Source organism: Danio rerio, chromosome 10 (genome assembly GCF_052040795.2).
Source record: "Danio rerio strain M-AB ecotype USA chromosome 10, GRCz13ab, whole genome shotgun sequence".
Lineage (NCBI taxonomy): Eukaryota > Metazoa > Chordata > Actinopteri > Cypriniformes > Danionidae > Danio > Danio rerio.
Genome location: NC_141030.1, coordinates 37926691 through 37949706, shown reverse-complemented (window position 1 = coordinate 37949706; position 23016 = coordinate 37926691). Strand labels below are relative to the sequence as shown.

At 35.8% G+C, this 23016-nt stretch overlaps 2 protein-coding genes across 7 annotated transcripts in view; one reads left to right on the top strand and one right to left on the bottom strand.

Annotated features, from left to right (window-relative positions):
• LOC147842141 (uncharacterized) overlaps positions 1-23016 on the top strand; it is a 1078568-nt gene that overhangs the window by 571707 nt on the left and 483845 nt on the right. The gene's annotated exons all lie outside the window — the stretch shown is intronic.
• The window catches only part of stard13a (StAR related lipid transfer domain containing 13a), a 250288-nt gene that overhangs the window by 138762 nt on the left and 88510 nt on the right, over positions 1-23016 (bottom strand). Inside the window, exon 1 of one of the 6 annotated variants that reach the window (XM_087271063.1) lies at positions 22732-22857. The exons of 3 other annotated variants lie outside the window; for them this stretch is intronic. The gene's annotated coding sequence lies outside the window, so the exon portion shown is untranslated. Of the gene's footprint in view, positions 1-7107; positions 7530-22731; positions 22858-23016 lie in introns of those variants that run through there. 2 more of the 6 variants (XM_087271066.1, XM_087271064.1) reach the window with 2 other exon arrangements.

Genomic DNA, 23016 nt, shown 5'->3' with positions numbered 1-23016 from the left:
GATAAAGGAATCAATAAAATAGAGAGAGAAAATATTAACTAGAACTGGTCTGCGCTAAACAGATGGAGGTTTTAATCGACCGCGAGGGCTGTAGCAAATCTGAGGACAATCACAGTGCTCATGTTTCCTGAAAACGTACTTCATCCGCCCTTAATCCACAGCAGTGTTTGACAACATCGACAGCGTACAATCTCAAAATCTGAATCCTCATCACAGACCTGATTGACTCCGGCCATGAAAACAAATGAAATGAGCCGCGTTTGGTGTAAATGCCATCAGAGTACGCACTGTCTCTTTATTTCCTCAGGGAGAGCTCTAGTCTGACACTGCCTGGTACAAGAGTCACAAGGTTAAGAAATGTCACACGGGATCACAAGGGGTGAAGTCAGACAGTCTGTGTGATCTCAGGCTCTTTTCGAAAAATGGGTCAGTCTATTAGAGTGAATTAGTGGACAGAGAGCTAAAAGAGGAAACACCACGTCAGGAAACCCTTCAGACTAAATTCAATTAAACAAGTCATCAGTTAATGTAAGGAAAGGCTCTGTCACTGTATCCGGGTTGCTGTACTTAATTTTGTTTTGCTCTTTTGCTGTAGGCAACAACAGTCAACCATGTCTGGAATGCTGAGAGATGCTAGCATGTTTGATTTCTTTCAGTCGTCCATGAAGGGATCTGTTGTTTCAAAAAGGAGCACAGAGGCTCTTCCGTACAAAGCTTTAAAACACAGCAAATAAAAAACAAACACACAGTGGCTCGGTGGTTAGCACGGTCGCCCGGCTGGGCCAGTTGGCATTTCTGTGTGGAGTTTGCATGGTCTCACCATGTTCGCGTGGGTCTCCTCTGGGTACTCCGGTTTCTCCCACAGTCCAAAGACATGCGCTATACAGTATGTGAATTAAATGTGAGAGTGTATGGGTGTATCCCAGTACTGGGTTGCAGCAGGAAGGGCAACCACAGTGTAAAACATATGCTGGATAAGTTGGCAGTTCATTCCACTGTGGCAACCCTTGATGAATAAAGGGACTAAGTTAAAGGAAAATGAATAAATGAAAAGACAAACTGTGGTGTTGGTGCTTTTAGGTGGAATTATGCCATACTCCTGCCATGATGATCCTTCCTTGACATTTGTTTATGCTCTAGTTTTGGAAGTTGATATTTCCGCCTTCTCAATAGCGGTTTCCATCCACTAGTTTTTATGCACAAGAGTTTTATTTTGCAATCTTGTATGAAATGCTTAGTGGAAAAGCCGAGATGCAGGACCGTAGCCAGGTGGGAGGGTTCGGGTGGTTCCAAAGATCCACCCCTCACTGACAAAGTCCAGAATTCGGCCCCTATGTGAGCTCATTATTCTCATTATTGACAGTATGCCATCATATATTGTGAAAATAACCAATAGAATTAATGTTTAATTATTCAAATTTACTAATTCTGACTGAAATGAGCTGGCCAGTTTGTTATTTACCAACAGGCTACAGTTTTTAATGTTTTTAGTTTGCTTTTAATAAGCTTGAACAGATTCCTTTTTGTTTTGATGCATGATAATTCATTTGTATTTTAAAAATAAGTATATTTTCATACTTTATTATTTTTTTTTAATTCAAAATTCTAATCTCACAATATTATTTATAAAACTGTAATAACTCACACTTCTAAAACAAACAAACAAACACTATGTGAAAAAATACTATGGTTAGCACTTTGGCAAAATTTTAGGAAATATTTTTGTGCATCTAAAAGTGTGGTTATGATGACCATCCAACAAGCTAATGCAGCAAAGATTAGTGCTTAAAAGGTCATTAAAATGAAGTATTTGAACCTCATAATTTAATAGAAGTTGAAGAGAATAACTGCAAAAAACATCACTTTAAGAAAAAAAGTACCACTGCTTTCAATAGACTGCAGGGGCCTGAGATGTGCATACATTTTGAAAATGTGCATTACTTAAAAAGGATACTATAAGGATTCTATAAGCTACAATGGAAACACATTTACCAAATAAATTCCAATCCCATGAGACAAAAATTATTGTGTAGCCCGAACTAAGGAATGCTCAAAAGAATCTAGAAACCTTTAACCAAAAGTGTGTTTTTAACCAATGGTCTCAGTTAAACAATAAAAAATATCATTTTATATATTTATAAAGACTGGCTGCATAAAAAGCCGATTACAGTTAACCCCTTTTTTTGCATTGAGAGGGGCATTTTTTAAATGTTTACTAACAGCTGCGAGTGTTTTGAGCGCTGCTCATCCCAGAGCAGCAGTGTTTGATTGTCAAGACGACTCCAGAGAACTTTTAAAGATGGAGGAGAGACCAGTGCTCGCCGTTTAAGTTATCCAGAGATGTGTGACTTTACAAATCTAAAATTTCACAATATTATTAAATATTACAATTATAACAACATAGACAGCAGCTCTCTTGCACAATCAATACCCAGCTGATTCAGTCGTTTCCTATAGTGACATAAAAAGAGCACCGCGCTTCTTTTTTTCTTGTCAGCAAAAAAGGCAGTGATGTGCGCCTCGCGTTTTTGGAAAAGCGCGTTCTCTATGATCGAACCCTAAATGTACACCTGCAACACATATTTGATAACTTGCGGTACTGTTATGCGTGCAACCACACATGCCTACAGACATATTTGCCAAAGAAGCAAAATGGAAGAAGAACATTGCAGTTTGATACGAACCCAACGCTGATGCTGATTGCCTCTGTCCTGGATCTGCATCATAAACACAACAAATACACTCAAAAAAAAAATTTGTTGAATGTACATGATTTAATCGTGGCACCCTTTATGCATCTAATCCAATCAAGTAAACCTGAACTGCTTTGAACATGTTGTATGAACACAAAGCACATTTGTAGATAAAACATGGTTTCAATATGTCAGTCTAACTTCTTTGCAACTAATTGACTCAAAATGTTTGTATTGTGTCATTCTAATTAAAATGATTCTAATTTACTCAATGTAACACTAAAGCTTTACTTTAACAAAATTATGTCTTGTTAAAACAGCTAGTAAATTTCTTGTTCAATATTGTTGTTTAAATTCATTCATTCATTTTCAGAATGAACCGCCAACTTATCCAGCAGGTTTTTTACGCAGCGGATGCCCTTCTCACCGCAACCCATCTGGGAAACATTCACACACACACACTCATACACTACGGACAATTTAGCTTACCCAATTCACCTGTACCACATGTCTTTGGACTGTGGGGGAAACCAGAGCACCCGGAGGAAACCCACGCGAAGGCATGGAGAACATACAAACTCCACACAGAAACACCAACTGCGCCGAGGTTCGAACCAGCCCACTGCGCCACTGCCTCGCCCTGTTGTTTAAATTACATTTTTCAAATTACAATACTATAAAGCAAGATTTAAAATTAAGTAATTCAACACAAAAAGGACAGAAAACATGTTCATCACATGCAGCGTGCACACTTAAACCACGAGTGAGAGAGGAAAAAAGAACAGAAGCTCAGAGAGTAAAACCAGACACTCAAAACATAATCTTTAAAATAAAGACTTGTTAAAAATGTAAAAAGGTTTTATGATAAAACAATAACAGCGGAGCATTAATTAAATGCATATTTTCCATGGGGCGATCAATTTAAGGCAGCCTGCTATTTTTATTTGATGAAAGACAAAAACATATGATTGGAGAAAAACAGCCTGTGCCGGTTCATAAAAAGGATTCAGTCAATGTTTTCATTTTGGGATTTAAATTTGTCATTTAAGTCAAAATATCTAGAGCAGGCCTATTGATTTTATTCTTTTTATTTATTCATTTTTCTATGCCGTTGGATACACTGCAGATGCATGTTAAAATAAATCTGTGTTTTACATACATTAGAGAGAAAAAAAAAATAATAATAATATATATATATATATATATATATATATATATATATATATATATATATATATATATATATATATATATATATAATTTAATGTCCTTTTATCTGACCACTTAACAGTTAATATTCGATTAACAAGCGGCGGTTGTCAGTTTTCAAAATCAACCTAAAATGAGCATCCCTACCCCGAATCTGGCATTAACAGAAATAAAAACTATATGATAGACAATCATTAGGACGTTGTTATGACAACAAAACTATACCTGAACAACAGTAAATATCACTTATGAAAGCAGGTTTCCAGTCACACACTATCTCTGGCAAGAGGAAAAGAATGACTGAAATATAAACCAAGTAGCCTCAATGAAAATACATTATAATAATAATGTAGACCATTTTAAGGCATGTAAACAAAAGCAATGGTACATAAGTATTTTCTGTTTTACATTTTTATTTCGATAGCTTGAAGTTATGATTAAACTGCCTCTTTGTACAGTTATGAAATAGTTTGATAACAAGCAGGAAATGTTCTGGGGCCAATGACATGACAACATGGAAATAGTCTATAAAAAAATTCCATTGGATGAATGAAAATATATTTGTGTTTTTCCAGAATCTCCAATGGTGTGCATAACCCACTAAATGCTCAAGTAAATGAATGCTGGAAATAAATGTGTCACTCAAATTAGATCCAGAAAAGTCCTCTCTGTGACACAGTAAACTGATCTTTTTTACGAGGAAGTAGGTAAAGAGATCTCGGACGCACTAATTAATCAAAGGAACTTACATTGTGTCTAATGTGGAGGCAAACATGGAGGATGTGCACACTTACTCCACTGTACATTTGCCCTTCACACACACACAAATCTTATCAAACACTGCCTAATGAAAGTCAAACAAAGTGACTAACATGAGAAAGAGCCATTCAAGGCCACAGACCATGTAAACATGATCAAATGTGATTGGAGGGGCTGTTTTTGTCCACAGCCTCAAGGTTGCATTTACATGCATTACAAATCAAGCTAGAACAAACGCCAGAGTTAGTGTCTGATGGTCATTTTACAGCTAAAGGGGAGTGCGCATGGGCTCTCTCTGCTGGACTGATAACCTGCTTGCTCTGTAAATACATTTTATTCCATCAGAGTCAGTAAACACTTAATTTCATTCATCAAGATCCTTAAAGTCATGTTTGATGCTTCAAGGCAGCTAAAAACATCAGAACCTTGAAAGAGAATAAAGAAATCTCTCTTTACCCCCCAATGGGCTGTAATTTACCAAGAGTACCATCTGACATAAGAAAACAAGATACATTTCTAGATTCAATACTATGTTTGTCAGACACATTTCTCTTTACAAGATAAAGCTGTGTGCAGTGACTCATACTTGATTTTTTAATCAATGAAAATGGCTACAATTTGATAGTTTTCTCATAGGGTCACATTAAAAATCCATATCTCTGGAAATGAACCATACGGGTCCATCAAGTCTTAATTAAGAACCAAAAGCTAAATAATTACTGACTTTGAGTAGATGCAGACAAACATTAGAGATAAACGTACAAGATTTTTCTAGCCTTACTGCCTAACGATACAGCCCCATTGACACCCTCTGCCAATGCATTGATGAAATGAACAGTTGAATGTGGCATAACTTTCATCAGTTAAACAAAGAGAAATCTGAAGTCATTGCATTTGGGAACAGAGATTGGGTTCTCCAGGTGAATGCATACCTTGGCTCTGGGGGTCAAACAACAAAAAATAAGGTCAAGAATCTTGGTATTATTCTGTTGTCAGATCTGAGATTCAGTTGTCATGTCAAAGCAGTAACTAAATCAGCATACTATCATCTCAAAAACATTGCAGGAATTAGATGCTTTGTATTTAGTGAAGACTTGTTCATGCAGTTCAACACTTGTTCAGCAGCCTCCACACTGGCCTTCCCAAAAAGACAGACAGACAGTTGCAGCTTATCCAGAACGCTACTGTCAGAACCAGAAAATCAGAACACACCACACCTGTCTGCAAGTCTTTACACTGGCTAACAGTTACATTCATAACATATTTTAATTATTATTATTATTATTATTATTATTATTATTATTATTATTATTATTATTATTATTTTTCTTTTTTATAATGTAAAGCCTAACCAGGGACGAGGGCTGCAAATTAGCTTTATGCTATATGCCCTATGTACACAACATCGGTTATCTTTGTATAACAATGTCAAGTGTATTGTCCCTGTAAAATAAACAAGCAAATAAAAATAAAAATAAATAAAGTATCATAACTTGTCTATAAATCACTAAATGGCCTAGGATCAACAGATTTGACTGATACAACTACAAATGTCTATAAAAAACATAACACTGCTGCCATTCCCGCGTCAAATTCATTTCACAACAGACGCGGATTCGTGTCATGGGTGGGGCTTCTGTCTGCCCAGTGACTCTAGCTTCGTTGCTAAATGGCTGACATTTATTTTAATGAGAGAATAGCTGTGCTTTATGTTTTTAGGAAGACTGAAAAACAGTGTAGATTTGTTTGGAGCTGAGACCACTAAATCCATTCAGTGGTGCACCCAGCTCTGAGTTCATAAACTCCTCCAGAAACTACGTCATAATCAAAGCTACGTCATAATCATGCCTCTACAAGAGCAAGCCCCTGATTGCTTAACATGGCGTGAATGTCCGCTGAAATTTAGATTTTCAAACTTGAGCGTTTCGTGCATCAATCACACAAAACGCTTAACTCGTGACGCTTCATTCGTGGAAATCGCGTTGTTCGTACTGCCTCATTCGCGCATATCGTGCCACAGGATGTCTATTCGCGTCTTTGCATTTACTTAACATGTAAATCACTCATGTTAGATGCTTCTTCTGCTTTTGGTGAGAACGCATCATAATAATTTAACAAAGATTGCTAAAGTCAACAGATTTGACTGATACATCTACAAATTAAAAAAAAAAAACATAACACTGCTGCCATATTCCTAAAGTCAATTTAGCCCCTTGTAAATGATCTCAAATCTGTCATTTGACCCACATTCACAAAACTGTGGACTACTTAGTGAATTTACATCAATATTTCGCCTTCCATCACTATTGGTGTCTTTATTTATTTATTTATTTTCTTTAAAAAATCAAATTGGAACGGCAGACAGCAGTTCAGTAGGGGCTTCCTTACAAAGCACAGCGACCTTGAAATTAAAGTACAAAAGACAACCACTATGCAGTTGGCCTACCTTATTTACTGTACCTTTGTCTGATAAGCTCCACTCCTTTTACTCGATAAGACACAAAACAGCAGGCTCCTCCTTGTTCATTGTTTAGTTTGCACCTATAAGACAATTCTGCACTGCTGGCCCATTAAAGTACTACAGCAGAAGACCAAAACTCCCCAACAAAAGTGACTGACTCAACCACACACATCAACAAACTGAGGATCTCCCTGTGCTCATGCATAGTGGAAACCATTCGGGCAGCCATATGACCTCACTTCCTCTCCATTTAGATTAAAATTTCAAGCAGAAATCGGACAGAAATAGCCTGTTGTCCAAAAGCTTTTTGGAACATGTTGCTGTAAACCGATCATTATTACATCCTCTTCAAGAATACCACTTTTGTCTTCAAAACGGCCTTCCAAGCACATAAAACTGCTATTTCTGGTGGGTGGGCGTGTGTTGGGTTGAACTGGGGTGTTAAAAACATGCTTGTCCCTCTCAGCCGCCTTCGAGTCCCTCTTGTCCATCCACTCATAAACTCTCACCCATCACACAATGGTCGTCTGTCTCCAAAGTTCCTGCTGGACTGGAGGAATGTCCGGCTTGGATCAGACCCAGTTTCATGTCTTAATACTGTGATGGGTCTGTGAGTGCATTACTGTAGAAACCCCAAAAACACTGTCACTGTCCCTCCACACCGACTGGAGTCACTGCGCTAATGGATCTTTTTCACATTTATAGGTTTTTCTGTAAGCCATCAAAGTTGTAGAAACTTAGAGCGCAGTGAATAAAAGAGTGCAACAAAGAGATTTTTTACAATCCTATTTGTGCTCCTAATTTCCTATTAAGAAAAAATCCACAATTGAGTTATCAAGACTTTAAGAAAAAGGGAAAAAATAGTGCGACTAGGGTTGTAACGGTATGAATTTTTTACGGTATGATAATCGTCTAAAACAATACCACGGTTTGACGGTTTCGCGGTATACGGTATTAAATAGTAATTCTCATAGCAAAGACCCTGAAAAGAATAAGAACACGTTTTCTGACTGAACAAAGGTTTTATTTCAACAAACTTTTGAAAGAACCATTTTAATAGAACTATAGAAGTCTTTTATAAAAATAAACTGAAAAATTTCCCATTTTAATAAATTAAATTAGAAGGAATAAACAAGCAAGGTCTTTTAAGATTAGACAAAAATAAACTTAAACTGTCCTTCCTTATAAGCAGGATAAATGGGAGACCAAAAGTGCAATACCAAGTTTATGGCTGTAAACATGTATTTAAAGCGTTGTTTTTTCAGTCTAGGTTGTGATGAAGAAATGTAAGCATGTTGAGATTTTCAGGACTTAATCTTGACCGCTGAGGTGAGAGAATGTGTCCACTTGTACAATGAACAAATAAAAAAATAAGAAAATAAGAAATAATGTGTCAAAGTCCAAATAAACATGGTGCAAATCCTCAGTAAAAAAATAGATATAAATATTTACTATACTATAAAGTTACATAACGAAACTAGATTCAATATGGAACATCCTTAGGTTTTATGTGCCAGCATGGATATGGTTGTCTGTGGATATGGATTTGGATATGATTGTCTGCAATGCCAATCTTTGAATTGTATGAATGGGATCAGCGGATCAAAAGTTATTAAACATTTAAAAGCAATACTTATTTTTAGCCGCGGGCGGCTGTCTCGGTCTTTAAGGGTTAAAACCGTTGATATGCAATTGTTCATGGTATGATAATCGTGCACGTTCAAATCGTGGTAGACCGTCATACCGGTATATTGTTACAACCCTAAGTGCGACTGATAACGGCAGCCAGAAGAAAAAACAACGTCAAATTTACTGTCCTGCCTCCATAGACACCGCATCACAAATGCCTCGGCAATTCGTTTTTTGTAGTGTGATCCAAAGATGATAGAATATATACATAAATATATATGCTCATACTTTTTAAATAAAGAGATTGTCTGTCAAGGATTTTTTCTGCTGAAAAGGGTCTATAGTCAGTCAGAAGTCTTGGCCACTGATATGCATAGTCACACAACCAGCGCTCACTCTCCAGAGATCGCTGGTTCTCACATGAACTCTCAGGACTACACTTCCGCATTCCCCAGGACTACACATTCATACATGCACTTCTCCCAGACACGCACGCCTGCTCATTCATCTAACTTGATTGCACTCACCAGCTGAACCCTGTCAGAGACTGATAACACACTATACATAAACCACTCATTTACTCACCCTGGGTGCCGAGTCTTGATCGCATTTTGTGACATTACAACGCGTTTCCCTGACTTGTTTCTCCGTGTTAGACCTTAGCCTTGTTTTCCTTGTTCTCCTGTTTAGCCGCCTGCCTTACGACCTTTTGCCTGTTTATCTGACTACGATTCTGGACTGTCTATATACAGTATATATCCATTTGCACCTGTATGACCACTGCTTGCCTGACGCTGAATAAACCTGCATTTGGATCCTACCTTCTGTTGTGAGCGTCACTCCCCGTAGTTACACATACACAGATCCCACATTTTTTTCTTTCCATTCGACATGCGGTATCAAACTCAATTAAGGAACGTGGTTGAGAAACACTGGTTTAAGCTGCGATCACACTGCATTTCACCCCATAGACTTCCATTCACATGCATGCAATAGCAGCAGACCAGAAACGCAAGCTCGTGCGACAAGTTTCGCATGTCGCTGTGTAGCATTCAAGCTTAGTGAACCCTGACCTGTGAAATCCCATCACGTAATTTTGTGAAACCAATAGTAGAACAAAACATGACCTCTCTGTACAGAAATGTAAATTATGGAGCAGTCGCTTGCCTTTTGTGATGACTAATCTTGTTTAATCCTGCCCCCTTTTGCAGCGACGTACGACAAGCTCAAACTCTACTGTGACCACAGCTTTAGTGTGTTCACACTTGATTTGATTTCAATTCTGGTGTGACTGCTCTGTTATTTCCACTGACCATTATGGTTTGGTACATACGCATTCACTTCATTTTTCACTGTCAAAATTACCAAAATAGTGAACCACACCATACAACTTATTGAGACCCTTTAATGAGGGAACTTAGCACAACAGCATGGTTAATGACGATTATATCGCGGTGGATAGTCTGCAGCTGGATATTATTGGAGATATATCCAGCTGCAGGCCCGCAGAACCACACACAATCTAAGACACACAATCTAGGCAAACCATAAATGGTAACTAACTCTTTAGCATTATCACCACCTATTGAATTTCACAAATATGGTTTCCCATTTCAGTCAATTTTATTATTATATCGTAACAATCATTTTAAAGTCTCTGCAGTTTCTGAACTTAAATTATGTCAATAAAAATAATTGGTTAAAGACACTTATGACTTTATTCATGTGTCCATATACACAAAGAAAACATAATAGACCGTCTAATTGTTGGATTAAGTGTAATAAACTAATTCAAGCTCTCAATATTATCATACTTCGTTAAAATCACGTTGTTGTAAAATATAAAAAAGCAAACAATAATGTCACTTTAAAATAAATTAGCCTCTATAGTTAACCATTTAAACAGTTATAAACTGATTATCTTAACTGATTATAAAAATAAGTTTATATATAAACTACTATCTTTTACTAAAACTGTCACTGTTAAAGCTGTTATATATAAATATGTATGTATGTATGTATGTGTGTGTGTGTGTGTGTGTGTGTGTGTGTGTGTGTGTGTGTGTGTGTGTGTGTGTGTGTGTATACACTTATGATTTTTTATTAATAGTTAATATTTTATTAATAGTTTTATTAAGAGTATTAAATGTGGGAAATCATTCATTAAAAGGTTATTAGAAAATTAAGCTAATAAACACCGCTTAAGTAAAATATTAATATAGTGTTATACATTTGTTACATGTAAAATATTTTTATTACATATATTATACATATATATGTATTATTGCCTATCTTAACTTGCTATTATTTCCTTCATCATAAATTAATCCATTATATAAATTAAACCTGTCCAAATGAGATCATTCAGCAAGGCCAGCAAACGTGTATCTGCCAAATTATTGTCAGGTAATAAAGATTGATCAGCTATAATGACTGATTAAAAACCGTTCACTCTATTATATTGAATGGCGATCGGAAACAATGCTCCCCATTCGGCCGTCTCAATTGCAATATTTGTGAAATAAAGTAAACACTATTGTTTATTGTGTACAATATTTATTAATCAAATATATCAAAATATATTGTTGACGATGTCCAAAAAGACGTTATAACTTTAACATCCGTCATAACCATATATGGTTTGCCTAGATTGTGTGTCCTAGATTGTGTGTGCCTAAAACGTGTGTGGTTCTGCGGGTCTGCAGCTGGATATTATTGGGTCAGGCGGGTTGAGTAATAAAAAAGTACAATCTGTAACATACAAATGTGTTTTAATGCCTTTTTCATCAGGCAAACAAGCACTAATTGAAACAAAAAAAAAAGAATGCACACATGGTGGAGCTTCATTTGTTAAAGCAAAAATGGAGACGAAACAGATCTGAGAGAAACTTAAAAATAGAGATTTAAAAACAAAACAAAAGAAAGGAAAGCAAAGTGCCATGTGGGAGCAATTTTGTGAAAGGGTTAACAAGGAATCAAGTGCTGGTATGTAATATGCAATGGCTGTAAAGCGCTGTATGTATATGAAAGCCACAAGACCAGTACCTTAAATACGAAACATCATGCTAAATCGAAAGCATAACATAGCTGGCATTAAGGCTGAAGTGACACTGTTTTTGTTATCTTTTTTGCTGTAACAAAGTTTTGCTTTTATAAATAAATGTTAATTTAAAAGCTTACGAGTAGCGTATTATTTTACTATCAGAGATGTGCAGATCAGCTCACTATATCTGCTGTTAATTACGAACGATCCACACTGAAATACACTCAAATAAATATTTTTTTTTTGCTTGTTCAAACGATGTAATTAAAATGAGCTGAAACAACACAATTCTTGTGATTTCATTGGGACAACTTAATTTTTTTTATGTTTAATTCACATAAATTTGTTAAAAGTGTTAAGTTAACTTAATTATTTGTGTTGGGTCAACATGAAAGAATTGTGTGGAACCCTGCATTTTTTTACAGTGTATCATAATGCTTAAAACAAAGAATTAGAGATATTAAAGTGACGATCGGGTGTGGATAGAGAGCAATTAAAACTATACGTGGAGTGGCAGGTGGAAGATTAGTATGAGGCCGAGGACTCGGGTGACATTTCAGCTGATCCACGCATCTCTAGTGTGAACACACCTTTGCTTTGTCCAGTAGGTACAAACTGTTGTTTTACAATGGAAAAAGAACAAGTCACTCCATATTCACTGTTGCATGATCCCTAACTAATTGGAGATCCTTTACTGTATATCAGAATTACTTGATGAATTTTAAAGGATGATGCCATTGTGAACATGGAGTAGTTATGGCATGAACTTTATGTTTAAAATACTATATATAGAGAGTTGCTGCTTTTGTGAAACTAAAATGGCATCGATTGGTCACTTTAGTTTTGCATCCATGCTTATTGTAAGTATTATTTTTTGCAACAACTGCCTCCAAAGTTTTAAACGGTGCATGTTGTTCCTTAAAAATGTAGATGGGCCTTTTAAAAGTGTTTTTTGTTTGTTTCATAACACAACCCAGTGTGTGTGTGCACTATAGGAGCCTATAGCAGTAATTTCAGAGGTTTCAGCTGGGGGCCAGATGGCAGATTCCATCAACCAATACCGAAACAGAGGATTTTACCATGGAAAAATTACCGCAGGTTTTCTCCAAAACAATTATCCCTAATTAATGCAATATTAAATTAATTGGGGGATGCTGTCTACGCACATGGAAACACATTCCAGCACTGCAGTATGACTGCTCATCGTCTGGTACAGTGTGCTGAGCTGGTGTCAGTAATTACATTTACACCATGCTCTTCACACTAGGGGTTTGCCCATATAGAATGCAAAGATGCATCATGTGGCGCTACATGACCTGTTCTATGCTAAATCATTTATCCACTATGCTTTATTATTCACTAGTGCTCAGTAATTCCGTCAACGTGAAGATACAGTACACAAATACGGTGAAAATAACCAAGAGCATTAGTACCATTTGTAGTTTTGTTGTTAATAGTAGGATTGGAATTCATAATTTCCTCCTTGGCAGCCATTTAAACAAATTAGGACTAGACCTCGACACTGATGGGCAGCCGCAAGCATTATATATATATATATATATATATATATATATATATATATATATATATATATATATATATATATATATATATATATATGTATGTATATATATATATATATATATGTATGTATGTATAAATTTCAATTGCCGATACAGATGTTTATACATGCGTTTACCTATATGATAGGTAAACTATTAGGTCTATTTAAGATTGGTGGACCACTTACACTATCTATCCAAGATTTAGGAACAACAAACTTGACTTCTAGTTGATCATTTAGTATCAGAAGTGGCTTATATGAAAGGCTAAGGCCTCTAGATTACGCTTATTTGACCAAAATAAAATATGATCATGCCTTGATTTTTAATTATTTAATTAGGACAGTAAGGTCTGACTTTGCTTAGACAAAAGTCTCGTCACTTAACAGAAATATTGTACAGTATAGAAAATAAAGTGATGGTGCAGTGGAAAAAGAATTAATAGTATTAATGTGTCTGACTGCCATGAGCTTGGGGGACTACATCCATACATCTCTGCAATGACTCAAATAACTTATAATCAAAGTCATCTGGAATTGCAACGAAAGCGTTCTTGCAGGAATATCCTCAATAATGTTCATGTCTGGGGACTGGGCTGGCCAACCCTGGAGCACCTTGAACTTCTTTGCTTTCAGGAACTTTAATATGGAGGCTAAAGTATGATAAGGAGCGCTATCCTGCTGAAGAATCTGCCCTCTCCTGTGGTTTGTAATGTAACGGGCAGCACAAATGTCTTGATACCTCAGGTTGTGGATGTTGCCATCCACTCTGCAGATCTCTCACACACTCCCATACTGATTGTAACCCCAAACCATGATTTCTCCTTTACCAAACTTGCCTGTTTTCTATGAGAATCTTGTGCCCATGCAGATTCCAATAGGTCATCTGCAGTATTTATGATGATTGGGATGAAGTTCATCGGAAAAATCTACCTTCTGCCATTTTTCCAAACAAGACTTTTGCCAGGTAGTTAACACATAATGGCCTATATACAGTACTCAGCATATTTGAGTACATTCCTCATGCATCATTTATTTAAATTCATATTTTCTATAGGAAGGTTTACAATATTATATTTTTGCATAAACAGTAGATTACTGTACTGAGGCCAAATCTGAAGCTAATCTAACAAAATAACAGTCCAAAAGTTAGTAGTCCAAATTTATAATTATATGTTAATGAAAACTATTTTTTTTTTTTTTTAAAGAGCAAAAGTTTTTGCAATAACTTGTATGAATTGAAATATTTTATAAATATACCCAGTTAATAAATCTGTTAGGGGCGAGGCAGTGGCGCAGTAGGTAGTGCTGTCGCCTCACAGCAAGAAGGTCGCTGGTTCGAACCTCGGCTCAGTTGGCGTTTCTGTGTGGAGTTTGCATATTCTCCCTGCATTCGCGTGGGATTCCTCCGAGTGCTCCGGTTTCCCCCACAGTCCAAAGACATGCGGTACAGGTGAATTGGGTAGGCTAAATTGTCCGTAGTGTATGAGTGTGTGCGTGAATCTGTGTGTGGATGTTTCCCAGAGATGGGTTGCGGCTGGAAGGGCATCCGCTGCGTAAAAACTTGCTGGATAAGTTGGCGAGACTTGACAAGAAAATGAATGAATGAATGAATGAATAAATCTGTTTTGTTCAAATGCAATAAAATATATAGCCTATATTCACAGAGAAATAGATCAAAATATTTATTTTCAAAATGGGGTGTACTCAATTATGCTGAGCACTGAATATATACAGTATTTGGCTATTCCATGCTATTACTTTGACTATGAATCTTGTTTGTGTACATGAAATTTCACATATCAGAAATCTTCAAAATCGCGAGGGTACTACTAAGAGTTGCTATTTTACAAGATCCAAAAACATAAGCATCCAAACAGCCTATTGAACAGTCTAAAAATACACACAATTTGCAGAAGTTCTGTCTGTATAAAAATTGGTATTATCATTAAATGTTTGAAAGAGATATATTAGTGTCAATGGTTCCCTAAGTGGGGGTCGTGGTTGATTTCCAAAGGTCAAATAAATTTTACTAAACAATTAGAATTACCAGCTGCAGTAGATTGATTTTATGGCACCAGGTTAAACTTCATGGCACTCAAATTCATTAAACATAAATACAGACCACAACTGAATATGGAGGATGATCTCCAAGTGGTGGTCTCAAAAAGTAAACCAAGAATAGACTTGTGCTTTAAGCATTGTGTCCACCAGACTCATCAGGTGAAGTTAATATTAAATAAAATAAATAAAAAAAAACGAATGAAAGATGGCTACAAAAGAAATTATTTGGTTGTTAGACTGTTGCACTTGTTTTGCTTGTGCTTATATACAGGCCCGGATTAACCAATGAGCATTATGGGCACAGGCCAGGGGCCCATACTTGGGGCCCCTGCGAGGGGAGAAAAATGCTGATTTTGGAGTGTCTATCTAGGTTAAGTGCAAATAGCGCACCTCATTGAAATAAGCTAGTTGAGTATTCCATCACCGTTTGATTGACAGAGACAACATAAGTAAAAAGCGCAACAGACAGCAGCGTGAGTGGCGTAGCTCGTAAAGCGCATGGCAACAGGTTTTGATGCGATCGATCATGAACCCGGTTGGAATCCAGTGACTGAAAACATTTCAGATTTAGACATTTTCCTACTCTTCATCTCAAGGAAGACAAGTAGGAATCATTAATATGTGTGTGTATTATGGAGGACTCATAGAACTGGATTGGAGAGGTGTTACATCCAAATCATATGCATTATAAGTTTATAGAAGTTCTACATTAAAAAACCCTTAAATATAATTGTAGTCTTGCTTTAGTGAACTTAAGTATATTAAAATCCATTTATTTTCACTAGTATAATATTTAGTTTTTCAAAGTGTGCTTTAAATGCTTTAAAAATAAGTTAAAAGTTTGTAGACTAGAAATATATGTACTGTATATCATTTATTTAAAAAAATGCAGGCAATACATTATAGATTCATTTTTTTGTTTAAAAAAATATTATATAATCTTATTTTTTACTTCAACTATAGCAGCCAGGTAGGGGGCCAACAAGACATTGTGCCCAGGGGCCTTCTTAATCCAGGTCTTCTCATATAGGCCTATTGTTGTGTGTGCAACAATTGTATATTTACAGTATTTTCACCTCCAAAAATAATGGAGGGGGTCATGAGCCACTGGCATTGTTATTTTGAGGGTATCGGGCTGAAATGTTTGGGAACCCCTGGGGTAAGTAACGCAACATTTTTTATTGTAGATAAATGCATATAAAACTTTACCATTTGTGATATTTTACCCTCAACAGGTAAGTAACCTTGATCTTTCTTCTAAGTTAACTGTTTTTTTAATAGTAAAAAAAATAAGTTTAACTAAATCAGCTTGCTGGATGCTGCATTATGTTTCAAACGATCTAACCAATGAATTGCGAGTAGAGATCTCTACGATTTCTCCATGTTTTGCAGCCACATGAACATTTAATGAATGCTGAAAGCACTGCAGTGTATGCTTGTCTGCGTGAATGTGTCTGTCTGTCTGTCGGTGTATGTCTCTCTCTCTGTGTGACTCGCTGCAATTCATAGCTGAAGACATTCCATCACTCTGTTCCCCACACTCCCCCAGCCTCAGGAGAGCAAAAAATAGCCTCTCACGCACACACTAGAGCTGTGTTTGGGAATTTAGAAATTTGAGGTTGCAAAATAACAGGAAGTGGCTTCGCCATTAGGCACAAAATGAGAATTTAATCTAATTGTGGGCATTACTGAAGATTTCTTTTTGTTTAAAGACCCAGAAGTTGCTCAAAGAGACCCCTATGCGTGTACAACCACTAAACAGCCTGTGACAGATTTGAGTTCCACAGCACAAAGCAATTTGTTGATTTGCTGGAGGTGTCCAGGCTGTGGAAATCATGATCCTGGTGTTAAATCCGCCCATACCCTCAAAACATTCTCATTTTCTTTTCCTCTCTACGCCTATCAATGAATCTTTTTCTTTCTCATTTCATAATAATTCCTTTCATGGATATTTAAGTTTAATTTAATGTGAATTCAATAAATATGGGTTAAAAAATACATTGGATGAATGAATAGATAAAACTATAGCCACCGATGGAATTGATAAAGAGCAATAAGACAGAACAATAGATGGATGGATGGAGAAATGGATGGATGGATGGATGGATGGATGGATGGATTAGTGCTGGGCACAGATTAATGCCAATTAATCAAAACAATTTTATATATAATAAGTGTGAGCGCTATTTATTTTTACTGTGTGTGTGTGTGTGTGTGTGTGTGTGTGTGTGTGTCCAATTGCTTGTTAACGCAAATTTGTAATCAGCCGATTACATGGCAAGTACTCGATGCAATTAGGCATGTAAACATGGTTAAGACGATCTGCTGCAGTTTCAACTAAGCATCAGAATGAGGAGGAAAGGTGATTTAAGTGTTTGAGCGTGGCATGGTTGTTGGTGCCAGACGGGCTGGTCTGAGTATTTCAGAAACTGCTGATCTACTGGGATTTTCACGTACAAACATCTCTAGGGTTTACAGAGAATGATCTAAAAAAGAGAAAATATCCAGTGAGCGGTAGTTCACTGCACAAATGCCTTGTTGATGCCAGAGGTCAGAGGAGAATGGCCAGGCTGGTTCCAGCTGATAGAACAGCAACAGTAACTCAAATAACCACTCGTTACAACTGATTTATGCAGAAGAGCATCTCTGAACACACAACACATCCAACCTTGAGGCGGATAACCTATGGCAACAGAAGACCACACCAGGTGCCACTTCGTTCAGCTAAGAACAGGAAACTGAGGCAACAATTGGTACAGGCTCACCAAAATTGGACAATAGAAGATTTAAAAATAGTTGCCTGGTCTGATAAGTCTCGATTTCTGCAGCAACATTCGGATGGTAGGGGCAGAATTTGGCATCAACAACATGAAAGTATGGATCCATCCTGCCTTGTAAGAACAGTTCAGGCTGGTGGTGGTGGTGTAATGGTGCGGGATATTTTCTTGGCACACTTTGGGCCCATTAGTACCAATTGAGCGTCAACGCCACAGCCTACCTGAGTATTGTTGCTGACCATGTCCATCCCTTTATGACCACATTGTACCCATCTTCTGATAGCTACTTCCAGCAGGATAATGCACCATTTCATAAAGCGCGAATCATCTCAGACTGGTTTCTTGAACATGACAATGAGTTCACTGTACTCAAATGGCCTCCACAGACACCAGAGCTCAATCCAATAGAGCACCTTTGGGATATGGTGGAACTGGAGATTAGCATCATGGATGTGCAGCCGACAAATCTGCAGCAACTGCTTGAAGCTACATCACGTCAATATGCAGCAAACTTTCTGAGGAATATTTCCAGTACCTTGTTGAATCTATTCCGCAAACAATTCAGGCAGTACTGATGGTAAAAGGGGTCCAACCTGGTACTAGTAAGGTGTACCTAACAAAGTGGCTGGTGAGTATATACAGTACACACAACATGCATGCATATACATACATGTGAGAATTTTTTATTTTATTTTTAGAAATTAAAGAGATACGTATATGATACAAATTATATATATATATTATGTATGTGTTTGTATCACATATAATAAATCTATAAAAAATACAAACGCAAATACTATGTAAAAAAATAATAATAATAATTTTGGATGCAATTAATCACGATTAATATTTATCAGCAATAAAAACAATATGAAGAGTTGATGGATAGACGGACAAATACAAGCAATAGATAAATGAATGAACAGATAGTAGTATAAGCTCACAACGCAGAGCTATAAATAAAACTCTTTCGGGGTTTTAAAGTGTCTGTAAACTGTGCTGACAGGAAAGAGACTGACAGCAATGCTAAAAGCAAGACGTGCCTCCTCAGAATTGATAGCAATGTGCTATGCATGCTGGGAAATATGAACGCCACAACTGCCTGGAATCTGATTACGCTCACCAAACTGACAAACACTCTTATGTTTCCTGAACCGCTTTACCTGTACAACACAACATACATTACATGCTTCATTTTTAATCGGACACAGAATAAGATGCACATTTAGCATCCATGAATGGATGGTTTACATTACTGCTCAAATGATTGGGATAAGCAGGATTGCTCTTGTTACATTTAAGAAGTCTTTTGTCTTGTCAAAGCATTATTATTTAGTTAAAAACACAGTATAATTGTGAAATATTATCCCAATTTAAAACTACTTTAATTTATTTTTATGTATTTATTCCTATTTTGGAGCTTCAGTGTGATATGATGCATCAGAAATTATAATTATTATTTTTTTTTTAAGTTTAAAAGAGCACTTTTGTTTTCTTTCTGGACCATTTGAAACGTCTCCACTGTCCCTTTTGCTTAATTAAATGCAGCCTTTAATATTAAAGGCCAAAAGGTGCAAGCATCCATATGCCATACAGAAGCTGTTACTGCCATCTACTGGCGCAATATTAACATAGCATCTCCAAAAATATAACTACTAAAGGATAAACAGAACTGCATTGGTTTATGGCTACCAATGGCTTTGTGAACTGATAAAAAAGATCTTGCAGTGAGTAAATTTCTGCCAAACAGCATGTCAAGACAAATTCAGCCAAACTGCATACCTTTACTACACTGCAAAAAAAATTAACAAGTTATACGTTTTATGTTAATTATAACACAACTAAGATTATCATGTTTCTTATTTTTTAAGTTATACATGCTGTTTTAAGTCATTTAATGTAGATATTTAAGTTAAAAGCAGACAGTACAAGCAGGCCCGGCGCCAGGATATTAGAACTGAGGGAGCATTTTAAATCCATAGGGGGACTAGACCTGGTGGCTGATTTTGGTCTCTCTTGTTCCTTTCATTTAGGCTATTTATTCACATTTATTATTACTTTACTTTGTTACTGACCTAAGGCAGTAATATACGTTTTTATAGTAATAATAACAGTTCCGCTATTACTGGTTTTATTAATGATGGTAATGCAACAATACCGCTTATAAATGCAGACAGATCATGGCTTTAGTGCCAAACGAATGCTTTAAGTCATAATAAGTGTATATAAATTGCAATAAATCACTATTTTGGCAGTTTTTTTCTTAAATGCATATTCCACTAAATTGAGATTTTGCTGCTGTGATAGAGATGTGCTCTCTTCAGTCATAAACTGCTCTCTGCACATCAGCATTTTTAAGCTTGTTTGACAGATGAGCATTACATTGTTGCAATTCTATAAATGCGTGTTTATAAAAGAAATTCATCATAAATTTTTGATGCATTTTCCCCCTTCATTTACCAAAATTGTGATATATTGTGGCTGGTTTTCTTGTGACCTGTCAATATATCGCAGAATCTTTGATATCGTGATTGAAGCAGCAGTGCCCGGAACAGCAGCAAAATGCTTTTTCATGAACTTGGCGATTAAAAAAAATAAGCTTCTGATTTATACAATTTAGAGTTGGTAATACACTGCAAAATTATTTTCTTTCTTATAGTTTTTGTGTGATTTTGTAGTCCAAATATCTAAAAATTCTTAAACCAATAAACATTTTCTAGAAAGATTTTTAGTCAAAATTATGTGAATTTTTTATTAAAAAAAGCTCAACAATCTGACAATTAGGGTAAATAAAAAAAAGATTGTTTTATGTTTTAAATAAGATTATTTTACTTATCTCATTGGCAGATTAATTTGTTTTACAAAAAAAAAACACTTAATTTAGAATTATTTCTGAGAAGTGAAAATTTTTTGTACATATGTATTAATTTGATTTATATGCGAGTATGTCTAGAAAATGCTTCCTGATTTAGTTTGATTTTAATGTAAATAGATGTTTTAAGTTATTTGAACTACAAAATACAATATGTTTTTTTTCAGTATTAACATTTATATCCAATTAAAAAGAAATTATCTTTATTGTCACTATGTTTGACTGTTTGGCAGCCTGTCGTGTGCCTGAATAATAATAAAAATAAGTATGTTATTGGCTACTTCCAGCTGCTTTTGTTTCTGCCAGCCCATATTAATGTTTTGTGTTATTTAGATTTTTGGCAAATAGTCATATAAAAAGTTGGATTAATAGGAAGTTGTTTCTGCAGAATAATATTTAGAATTGAAAACATATATTTTATGATGTAAGCAACACAGCTACAGCGAACAAAATCAATAATGTGTGTTTTAAATTTATAGTGTGGGAATTATCAAGGATTGATGATAATTTATCATATTGTTTGCACCAAAGGGGCCCCAAATAAAATCCTGCTTAGGGCCCCCTGAAGGCTTGGGCCTGCCCTGGTGAATTCATTTTAATTAATGAATAGGTTAACACATTGCTTAATATAAGAATGTTCAGTGCATTTGCCTGTCTCTTTATAACTTTTCAGAAGCCAACAAATTAGGTCAGAGGGAAAGATATAAATGGGAAAGAAAAATCGTGTTTCCATTTCAAAATGTCTTCCGGGAAACATGTTACCCCCAATGTGTAAAGCAATTTGAGTGTGCAGAAAAATTGCTATATAAATGTAAGGAATTATTATTATTAATTATTATTTATTCATTTCTATGTGAAACACTTTCATGAGCCCATTTAGCCAATAAGACAAAAACATAGTTTTACTAAAGTAAACTTACATTTATCCACACAAAATAAACCTGACTGTATTTTTTGTAGTAAAGCCGTGGTTAATTGTGTTAAATATGCCATTTCAGCCTGCAGAATGGCATTTCAAACTGTGGCCTAACAAAAATATAGAAACTAAATATCGAGTTTCTGTAATATAAAACTAAATAATTCCTCTCCCTGTATAGTTCCTAAGGTTATCTAGTGTAATATTAAGGTAAACAAATGTAATATTAACAGAATCACTCAATTAGCAATCAATCTGACTGATGTTAACGTTAAAGATTTGATTGAGCTTTTAAGTAAAACAATAATTAGTTTAACGTTACAGTACCGTTAATATAACATTAATTACATTACAGTAACATTAAGTTGCATCAATGTTAGCATTAGCATCAACTGCTAATTAGCGCTAGCTAACTAGCCTGTGTGACATACAGTAATAAACTTAAGATCTAATTACACTGACTTTAATATTCATTGGTTTAATTTGTAATTGTTTATTCGCAATTATTCGCGTATTGTTTAATTAGCATTTTTCACTTAGTCGACTGTTGACTAACGTTAGTAGCTCTAAATTAGTTGACTGGAAGGCTGTGACGGTGTTAGCATGTAGCATGTTCACACATAAAATAAGTACAGTTCGCAATTAAAACCATTACCTACCTTTTGTTGTAAGTTAACTTAATAAAATCTACTGCAATTGATGTCAACAAAGATGTTTAATCCACAAGAATTTGATCATTATTCCTACCTGTTAGCGTTCACATCGGTTCAGTCCTTATATGTTAGGCTAGAGTGGGTTATTTTTGCGAATGAATCTGTGGATTTAAATAAATTGTGAGAGTCGATTCATCCTTGACCTATTCATAAATACAACAGTTGCTTTGTTGCTGAATAAATGTCTTATTCACTTAAGACAGTGTCCTACCACCACCTACTGGCGGTTTCAGGTAATACATGGATAACTTCATTTTGTTGCATATTTTTCTTTTTAATTTATTATTTGAAGCATTATTCATTTAAAAATAATTCACAA